At 36.3% G+C, this 11,564-nt stretch overlaps 1 long non-coding RNA gene across 1 annotated transcript; it reads left to right on the top strand.

Annotated features, from left to right (window-relative positions):
- The first annotated feature begins 5,293 nt into the window (after positions 1-5,293).
- LOC127511315 (uncharacterized) lies at positions 5,294-5,841 on the top strand. Its single transcript, XR_007929997.1, has 2 exons — positions 5,294-5,406; positions 5,513-5,841. It is a non-coding gene; the product is annotated as an uncharacterized LOC127511315 (long non-coding RNA).
- The last annotated feature ends 5,723 nt before the right edge of the window (positions 5,842-11,564 follow it).

The raw sequence follows: 11,564 nt of genomic DNA on the forward strand, positions 1-11,564 counted from the left end.
AAGTTATTCTGAATAGACACAACTAAAATATATTTAGAAAGATAATAATTGAGAGTTTACAGTTCAAGACTCAGAATTACCCAGACTGTTATTAAAATGGAGATATATAAGCTCAAACATAAAACATATAAATATGATGTATTATTTTTAAATGTATAAAAATATTATTTGTATGTGGTATAACAACTTATAACCACAATTAAACTGAAGCCATAAGTGTGCTCATGCTTCATTTCAAATCTGAGGATGATATCTCTAAAATTGCACATGTTATGAAGCATTTCCTAAGACCATGTTCATGTGAGTATTTAGAGAAGACTGATAAGATGCTAATAAAATGTTGTATTGCCCTATAAACACCTACTTGCAGTCTATTGTCTGGCGAGGAGAACTGCTCCATTCATGTTTTATTGTTCTCACTCAACAAACCTTTCACATCTCTGCCGATAAAAGATTTAATCTTTATTATTCTTTTATCATTATTCTTTTGTTTATATTCAGCCATTATTAGCCTTTATTCTGGCATTATATGGCTTGCCCATCAACACCACTTTCATCCCACTATACATTAATCCACTTTCTAGAAAACAAACAAAAATGTATTCTTGAATTTTTTAACAAATTAGATTGTAATAGAATAGTTCCTGGTGCTACAGGTGCATTAGAGCTACAATTAGCATCAAGCTACATAAAACAATTTAAAAGATTAGTATTACTTTTATTCAAAACTCACTTTAAACCACCATCAAAAGTTTGTGTTAACTTCCAATCACAATCTATATGTGGCTTTTAGTCATATAATGATGTTGAAATATGTTATATTCAGCATATTGTATGCAGCTAATTGCTACATCTGCTTAGCATTTATAATGTAAACATTCTTTATTCATATGAAAATACACTAAATTGCATGAAAATTGCATCCAGAAACGTGCCACCTAAGATGATTGACAGGCAGCTGGATGCAAACCAGGAACAGTAAAGACAGAGCTTGCTCTGAACGCTCTTTCAGCTCTTCAGATCACATAATTCAGTGAGAAATGAATAGAAATGATGTTCTGTATCATGAAATATTTTGCAAACATGATAAATCAATATTGCTCCATATAAGCGCACTTTTGGACTAAGAGCCCTAACGGACGCTGTTCAGTGAGGCTGTGTGAACACAAACAAATAGGAGAAGACGTGAGTGAATTCATATTCGCGTTGATAATCTATTCAAAATATAAAAATATTAAAGACTAATTATTTTGCACTCCTGGCATAAATTAATGTCACTGCAACCTAGTTTTATCATAAACAGTGGTCAAATATCGAAGCTGGAGTCTTTAATCTTTCTAATGATACTGTAATGAACCCAGCCGCCACTAGGGGGCACTGGCGAGATTTCTTATCGTGGGCTCGTACTTAAGCTGCCACCACTATTAATTCTAACCCGGTAAGGTCTGGGGGGAGCACTCAATGCACACTCACAAGGAGTTTTATTTAACAGAGAATATACATTTTATTAACAATAATAGCAACCTATTAACAAGTGTCTTTAACAAAACTTAGAAAGTTAGTACTGAGGTAGTTTTGACACTGAAATATTTTATTATATTATTATTGTTTTATAAAAAATATTTGTTGTATTTTGGCACTCCTGTAATCCAGTGTTGGCACTAATAAATTTTTATTCAGCAATGGTTACACTTTACAGAAATTATTTATTTTTATATCAGATCGCAGAGGCTTAGTTTCATTTTACTCAACAGTCATGTTTTCTGGAGGTGTACAGGAATTTTTAATGATTCACAGCACGCAGTTATTGTAAAGTGTTACCATTTTTTCTTGTACAGGAATTCTTCTTAAAGAGTTAGAGGATGTGTTAGCTGATACCAAAGACATTCAGAGCTCAAATCCGGCACTCGGTCAGTTCACATGGCCCAGAATAAAATGAAGTAGGCAGCTTTGAGGAAAGAGATGTTGGAGTCAGGCAGTGCTATCTGTTATCCGCTGTAAAGACTGGATTCCTGAACAGCTGTACTGTGAAGACTGTGATATATCGGCCCATGAAAGGAAACTTCACAACCGAGAGACCGATGTGGAGGGATTCTTTTGGCCCCTGTCCCCAACAACTTTGGTGAAGGTGAATATTGAAGGCCAATTCCAATTTGAGGTTAAAATAGTATGTAATATAGCTTTTTCAGAATTATAAAACCTTGAAATCTATCATGTGAATTTCCACGTAATCATAATAATAATAATAATGGAACAATGTTATTTTTGGTAAAGGTTGAATTTTTGCCTCTTGAGGCACCTGAGCAAATTTTCCACTGTACTGCTGATTTCATTGTGGTAGTGTAGAAATGCCTGTTTTTACCACAAAAATCAACTTAATTGCTTATCAAAACTAGCCCAAAACTAGCCCAATCGCGTTAAGTTTAATTCAAGTTTGATTATATTTCCCCACAAAGATAAATGTTTCAACGTATTCCGCTTTGAGAGGACTGTGGGACACAAGCAGGAGAGAGCCCATCTCTTGTCTAATATCTGTGTTTTCTCCCAAAGTTCTAATGCAATAGAGTACCTCAGGGATGACGTGTTTGTGTAGGCCAACCCGGAAGTTAGCGGCGCACGGGTTCCCTCGATCGAAAGCCTATTCATTTTTCCCATAGACTTTTGGAAAATCACAAAAAATAAGCTCTGTGTTCAACAAAGGGTTATGACACTTACACGTTTTGTCTATCAAGACCATCTTTACAAGTTAACACAACATTTATACATTTTGAAGCCTAAATAAAGTGGTCAGATATAAAAAGCTAACAGTAGGCTATAAACGGACTACAGCACATAATGGTCATGGATCAACGTCACCACCGCCAAGCTTCCTCAAACTTTATTTAGAAAACAACTTTATTTAAAAACATGTTCGCTGATTATGATATGCGCTGTGTATGAATACTTATCCACTTTTTCATGAGAAATGCTGTCCAAATGTTCTGTTTGTCATGATGACCCATTGACGATGGAACCGGAAGTCCTAAAATGCTAACTCGCTTCCGGGTTTTGCCTACAAAAACATTATCCTTGAGGTACTCTATGGACACTGATTGTAAAAGGTCAGAAGAAATTTATCTTCCACACTAGCAAGCATGAATAGCCATTTGATGCTGCGCTGCCAAAGAAAACGAAATTGAATTACCTGTGCATGTGAAATGTTGAATTGCATATAGTGTAAGTGTGGCAAATGAATAGTTGTTGCCAAACCTACACTTACCAAACAATTTACTGGTGAAACAAACCTGTCAACTTTGTGCAAACACTTGCAAAGCTACAAAACTTTTCCAGAACTACATAAATTGTATGTAACTGCTCTTGTCATTGGTGTGTCCTCAGCATTATGTAAGAGCTCATTTCTGACTCTGTCACAGGATCTGGACACTCTTCGTTGCTGTATGTAACACCAAAAAATGAGTCATTTAGTGACACCGGCCCATGAAAAGTCCATCACTGGTAGCTTAGATATGGATGAATTTGTTAAGACTTTTGCTAGAAAAACAGGAGGCTGATGCTGTAGATGATATTGTATCATTAAAGTAGTATGTCCCCAAAAACATACTACTGTGTTCAGCTGCCCTGCGCATCCGGTTAGTGAGGTCTGAACGCGCTCTGACAACGAAAGTGATCGCTCGCACTCATTGAAGCAAAGCGTGAGAGATCACTTCTGTCATCAGAACGCGTTTTCAGACCTCACTAACCGGATGCGCAGGGCAGTTGGACATAGTGGTGTTTTAGAGGTAAAAAATTATATAAATATTGTTCAGTTTCTCGCGCAAACCGATCATTTCGTGTTTTAGGACATCAATGTGTCGTCACGAGCCGCAGGGTTTAATTTGGATTTGTCTGTGCATGTTTTTTTACTCTTATAGACGAAGTTCCCATTGACATGCATTATACGACTGACAGACCGCAACGGTTGGAGTTAAAAATCATCATTTGTGTTCTACTGAAGAAACAAAGTCACCTACATCTTGGATGCCCTGGGGGTAAGCAGATAAACATCAAATTGTCATTTTTGGGTGAACTATCCCTTTAATGCACTTCATGTTGTTGTTAAAGACTGGAATATATTTTCTTTCTCTTTGTATTTTTACATCAGTATGGCACAATATTATCCTATTAAAATCAATGTGATAAACGAGTTAGGTCAGAAGTAATCAAAAAGTAGTCAGATTAGATTACCTTATATGTGTAATGTATAGATTACGTTCCTGACCACAATTTGTAAGTAATCTACCCAGCACTGAGTGTGACATTATTTTTGCACCAGTCATAAGAAAGAGCTGGTCGAGTCAACTAAGAGGTTTTATTACAGACTTCTTCTCAAGGTTTCATAAAGTTTCACACCAAAGATTCTTTTTATTTTTCTCACTACCCTCACTTGATAGTGGACCACACTGGTGTCTAAGAAAAATTTAATCTGTGGTCAACAACAACCAAAATATAATGAAAACCCCTTGCAAAACAGTATTAGATGAGACAGTGTTGGGAAGCACAGTCCAGTAATACTCCTGATTCTGAAGCAATCCCTGAATCTGTGACAGAAATGCATACTGCCACTGGGACTAATGCAACTCCTTTTCTGAGCATATGCATGTATATTGTGTGAAATCACAGTTTACTGGATTGCCCTCAATCCTGGTGATGAAGCAGACGACTGTCCACTTGACTGCTACTCTGACATGGAAGATAATCTATACATCTCACTGCAACATTGTCCTGTGAGATAACATTCTATAATTATTATTATTTATTTTTGTTGCTGTTGTTGCCAGAATTCAGAATTCACCCTCAAATATGGACAAACCCAACCATTGGTTTACATTTTTTAATTAAATCTTTAAACCCCCCCTGCTGAAAAAAACAGCATATTCTGGTTAAGGTAGGTTTTGGAGCTGGTATGCTGGTTTGAGCTGGTTTATGCTGGTCCAATGCTGGTCCATGACTTAAGCAGTGGGAAACAAGCAAGTAAATAATTACTGAATTTATATGTTTGCGTGAATTAACCCTTTATGCTCCCAAATAGAAACTGTATGAAATATATGTATGCATTTATATTACAGTAGTACCTTGAAAAAGTAAACTTTAAGAAATAAGCAGCTTTATTGAGCGTTTGTGCCCCAGACACTAACAAACAAAGGATTTACAAAAATCACATTTACATTTATTTGCATTTATGCATTTGGCAGATACTTTTATCCAAAGTGACTTACAGTGCTCTTATTACAGGGACGATCCCCGTGGAGTAACCTGGAGTAACCTGGAGTAAAGTATCTTGCTCAAGGACAGATCGAACTGGCTGCGGAGATCGAACCAGCAACCTTTTGCTTACCAGCTCAGTGGTTTAACCACTATACCACAAAAGTAATAAAGCTACAACAAAAATATATGAATATGAAATGAAATATGGCAAGAAACAGAATGCTGACATGAATTGTAAAACGTTTTAATCTGTTTAAATGTTTTACAGGTAGTCATGCTCATGGAGAGCACATGAATGTTTGGAGCAGACACAGCAGCAGCCAGATTGTCCCGCACATCTTCTCCCACTCTTGCTTCAAGGTTGTGGGGTTCAGGGGTCATGATGGTCTTCCTCATCCTCTGGATCAACAGTGTCCCCATTGAGAAGAGCAGCAGTGAGGGACATGATGAATGGCAAAGACAGGTGCAGGTGTTCACGGTGGTCAGCTGCTTCTTCAAAATAAAGCTGCAGAATGGGCACAGCTGTGTTGAGATGGCAGCAGGACTGTAAATACATGATTGTTAGAACAATAAGTTTGAATAAAGCTTTGTTTCATGTGTTGTTTCCTATTGTTGTCAGTAAATAATATATAATTATTTTATTAATTTATGCATTAATTCATTGCTTGACTAAATTGAGATGTATTCACATCAGCTGTATTTGTCTAGTGTGTGTTCATGCATAGCTATGTCATATGACAAAACAATTGCATTTTGCTTGTTTTACTAAAACATTTTCAGTAAAAAAAAAAAAAAAAGTAATATAATTAAGTATTGGTCAGCATTTATCATTATTGTGTGTAAGTGTTGGGGTAGGCTAGCAATGCAGTTCATTCTGCAGAAATCTTATCTTTACTTACATTTTCTGAGTACAAAATCATCTCCAAAAGCAAGATCTTCGAGCAGAGGAAAACCGTTCTAGCTAGGGTTGTCGAGTTACTGGTGCAATGAGGTGTTAGTGCACCCGTTACTGATATCTTTTTTTTATTTATTTAATTTTTTTTTTTTATTGCAGAACTTATAATTACATACAAGATCAGGGTAAACACCATGCTTGTATCTTTAACAATGAACAATCATAATGATAAAAAAAAAAATCATGTGTTTGCATACATTATAGTATGAGATTATAAACCCAGAAAAAAAGCACAATGACAAGGTTAAATATCTGAATAATTCATCATAAGGCTTCAAAAAATATATATTTTATTTATAAGCCTGAGGGACGAAACGACAGTTAAACTCAACAAGAGAAAGAGGAAAACAGGAGATTTAAACCACTTTTGCTTGTGGATGAAAATGTTTGCATATAAAATAAAGAAATTAACAACATATTCAAGAGATCACAATTTTAGGTTTTCGTAATTAAAAAAAAAAAAAAAATCTTTAAGGGTAAAACTGTTGGTCACATTAGTAGGGTTAAAAATATAAAAACTTTAATTAACCCCAAATGTATTGGTTATACTACAATCACAAAATAAATGGGCAGCTGTTTCAACAAGACCACAAAATGAGCAAGTTTAATCAATATCAAGATATTTACAGATAGATGAATTAAACCTGTCACTCATATATTTTAAGTTGTTGCGTTTGTGATAACGTCGTAGGTCACATGAAAACGTCAACGTGGCGGATGATGTCCGGATCGCATTCATACTCAATGAGATCGGTACTCTTTTAGGCTCGTTAAGTAATTGTAAAAGTAAACAGTAAAAGTAAAAAGTAAAATTGGACATCGTTATTTACAGCAGATTCTCAATTAAAATGAGTCCAACCTCAGCATAATCCCATAAGCTGATCACAAGATATTGATCACGCAATTACGACACATAAAACCCAACGCACAGATGCTAACTAAAACTAAAATGTAGCTATCACGTGGCATTTTCTCTTATAACTTCATGAAACATGCATAGATTGTAGAAAATGGCACATCATTACTTACAGTGGATACTCCTGATTAAAATGAGTCCAAGACCAACATATTCCCATGCGGTCACGAGTTACTCCACGTGAAAGAACGCTTTTAAAAGCGTAGCGTAAAAGCATAGCAGATTGCTCATATACAGTCGTGACGATAATCTATGTGGGGTCAGTTTGATTTATGCCATTCTCTGAGTTTTCAATTTCCAAAAGAGACTACGAATGTCCCAACACAAACAAGAGCGAATGAACTGTGTGCAAGTGGGGATAAAGAGAATTAAAGACCCAGGCTGCAGAGAAACACAGGCGCTCTCCCCTTCAACTCACCCCTGAAAGAGGAAGCTGACACTTCTGAGGGCTGGCAATGAAAAGACTGAGTTAATGCAGAAACAACAATGGAAACAAGCTGCAATGAGATGGAGAGAGAGAAAGACAACTGCATCCAGAGTCAAACTCCAATACTCCACCAGGTCTTCATCACATTACTGAGACACACTGGATGAAGAGAGACAATAAAACAGCCAAACATACTCAACTGATTGATGACCCCCACTCACTGACAAGTGGGGGACTTCCATCTCTTCCCTCGTGTGGGTGCAGGTACTGCATATACAGTGATCACTACAGAGAACGCCTCAAAATTGGACTTGTCATCACAACTTACAAATTGGTAATTCACTGGTCTCATTGCAGTTCTTCATTTTGTCAACGTACAGCACTTTTCTTTCAATAGGCACCAGTCCAACCCTATATGAAGTTAAGTGGATGCTTGATTCACCATTTGGTTAAACTGGGACTGGACTTAGCATAGGTAGAGGACATTGCATTTACAAACTAGGAGTAATGCTGTGCAATGAAGAGAGTTTAGACTCTGCTCTCAGGGCAGACATGTATGTTACAGAGTTCTCTTAATATGGATGGTAAAGCTATGATATTAGTCACTCCATCTTGGTTAATAGATATATTTAATATAAGGAATAACTCTAAAACTGCAAACTCATGAAATCACAAATGCTGTCATTACCAGACTTTGCGACTATTGTTGGCCATGGATCCAAAATTATGAGATCTCCAGTTTTTTTTAGTTTTTTTTTTAGTTTTTTTTAGAGCTTAGAGCAGCTCCATGAGAAAAAAAAAAAAAGATTATAATTTTTTTTATTATACAGTTGAATGATAAAATGTAATTAAGAAATTTGATCTCTTAACTGTGGCATGCCTAGGCCTAAAAGATTATTTGTTTAAATCAGATATTGAAAAAAATATCAGGTTTGTGACCACGGTGTTAAAATCAACCCTATTGCAACTGACATTGTCTGACTGTATTATTCCAAAAAAAAAAAACGTACACAGCCGAGTTTCTATTACAGAATTGTGCAAAACTTTTGCGATATTTTCTAAAGGTCGATAAAAACTATTGCGAAATGGCGGCGTTTCCATTAACCGATGTTATGCGACTAAAACTCTCATGATGAGTCATGATGAGTGGAAAATGATCAAAGAAAATCTCGAAGGCCATTTTAATTCTAAAATATTCATAAATATCCTGATGTATCTGAGCTTTACAATGGCAACGAATAGGGTTCACGGATATGAGCTGAACAAATTGCTTCCATCCACATTCATCCATCATAAACATGTGCTACAGGGGTTAATGATGACCTTCTGAAGCGAAGCGATGCGTTTGTGTAAAAAAATATCCATATTTAAACAAATTATGAAGTCGAATATCGAGCTTCTGCCAGACTGCCTTCCGTATTCAAGTTACAAAGAAAGTGTAAAACTCTTGCTTACGCTACGTCATGCGCCTTCCCTATTTAACTTACGGAAAAAGTGTAACTGATCCGATGCCAGTTTACACTTTCTTCGTAAATACGGAAGGTGATCTGGCGGAAGCTAGATATTTGACTTCACAACTTGTTTAAATATGGATTTTTTTTTTTTTTACACAAACGCATGTATTGCTATATTCAATTGTTCCAATATGACAGGTCATGTTGACACATTGTGGTTAGATATTGGATGCCTGCATGTCTTCTTTTGTTTTCCACTTCTCAATGCTCTGACCTTTACTCTTCATCTGTTAGTTTAGAATAAAATCCAGTCTATTATTTACTTGATTAATTTGTTTCTCTCTATAATTTTTACTTAATAAATTTATTATTCCATCAATGGTGGGTCCAAAATGGTCAATATTCATATTTGTGCAATTTATGCATATTTAATGTTAATCATTTTTATCATTTATGGCTTATGGTTTATCAATATTATCTTTGATTTCACTTATTAATGTAATCCTACTTCATATATTAATCCTCTTCATATATTCAAATGTATACTTCTTATTGTACTCATTTATGATTAGTCTTCATTGTATTTTCTTTTGTCTTTGAAATTGCATGTTATGTTCAGTTGTTCTTCAAGTGTTCAAGGTGGCAGGTTAAGTCGACACTTGTAGTTAGAATTGGATGCCTGCCATGTACTGCAGAAGTGAGGGTGTTCTCAGAATTAAAGCACTTTTGCACATGTACTATTTCCTGCAATAATATTTTGTACACAACATAAGACTTGATATTTGAAAAACTCATTTCTAAACTCGAGAAGGCAAAGGCCAAGGAGCTGGCTACTAAACCGGGCGGAAACACCAAAACTGATGCAATTAGATCCAATCAGTCAATGCGTTGATGAAAAATTATTTTTTTATTAAAAATCGTCATGCACAAAATATTATTGCAGGAAAAGGTACATCATGTGCAAAAGGGCTTTAATTTTGAGACCACCCTCGCTTCTGCAGTACATGGCAGGCATCCAATTCTAACCACAAGTGTCGACTTAACCTGCCACCTTGAACTCTTGAAGAACAACTGAACATAACAGGAATACGCACTACAAATGGAGTATGTGTGAAACGGGTTTAAGTATCTTGTCAAATCTCTTAATTGTACAGTGGAGTAAGGTCAGTGAATGGCATCCAGATAAATATATGCAAAAGGTAAGGTAAAGGTGAGATTTGTTAGGTGTACATGAAGGCCTGATTTCACAGACAGGGCTTAGACTAAGCCAGGATTAGGCCTTAGTTCAATTAGGATTTTTAAGTATTTTTTAAGTATAAACGTAAACTAGAAGTAAACATTACTGGTGTGTGTCTTGAGACAAGACAAGGGCTCTGGCATATTTTAAGATCTGTCAGTGCAAATTGCTTTCAGTTAAAACAGCTGAAACATGCATTTTGGTCTAGGACTAGCTTAAACCTTGTCTGTGAAACTGGGGGTAAATGTAACATTAAAGGAACGCTCCACTTTTTTTGAAAATAGGCTCATTTTCCAACTCCCCTAGAGTTAAACAGTTGAGTTGAGTTAAGTCAGAGTTGTATCTGCCTTACAGTGGCTAGGTTGTGGGTTTACAGTCAGGGCCTGTAAGCTGTTCATCTGGGCTCCTTTACAGCAAGTTCTGCTACAAGTTCCATACAATGAGCAATACTGTGCCAAGACTGTAGCTAGACTAAAAGCCTTTTATTTTATTTATATGCTCCCTCAGATGAGGTTCTAGCATCTGCAATCTCTGTAACTTACAGGAATAACGTGAGCTATTGTACTATTGTAAATATGAAATATATAGGTGGGCAATGGTAATCATGCAAGATTCATTCTATTTTGTTAACTGCTCGTTACTGATCTCAAATGTATTTATAGAACGGACTTTACAAATCTAACGCTAGGCTAACATGCACATGGCTAGCTAAGTTAGCTTACCTGACAACCTGTTTAGTCTCCGGTGTGACTTCTTTACCGCATCGTAGCTGAGCCATTTCTCGGGGTAAGGGTGTTCTTCAGTCAGCTTCCCGTCCATGAAATGGTACGAACACACATAAGGGCGCTTGGGTGGGCACTTCAAGTTTAGTGCCTTCAGCCATTGTTTGACCTGAGACCAAACATCCCTGATAGCACACATACATCTCGGAGACGTCTATTTGAGGTGTGTGTTTACGTCTGGAAGACGTATTTTTTAGAGTGTTTGCTCATCTGCAATACGTCTATTGGACGTTTCCTGTCAGATGTCAAATAGATGTTTAGAAGATGTCTTTAAGATGTTTATGATTTAGAATGTATGTAAAACTGACATCTAAAAGATGTCTATCAGATGTTTGTAAACAGCAGATGTTTTCCAGATGAAGTGATCTTTAACAGACATCTTGCAGATGTATGTGTGCTATCTGGGATGTTATTGTATTGTCAGTATTAAGTGTTATTTGTAGTGATGGTGAAATGAAGCTTTGTGAAGCACCGAGGCTTTCCCCTCAAGTGTATCGTAAAAAGGTTCATTACTCGAAGCTTTTCAACACGGTTCACACTAACGACATC

This window comes from Ctenopharyngodon idella, chromosome 4, assembly GCF_019924925.1.
Source record: "Ctenopharyngodon idella isolate HZGC_01 chromosome 4, HZGC01, whole genome shotgun sequence".
Taxonomy (NCBI): domain Eukaryota; kingdom Metazoa; phylum Chordata; class Actinopteri; order Cypriniformes; family Xenocyprididae; genus Ctenopharyngodon; species Ctenopharyngodon idella.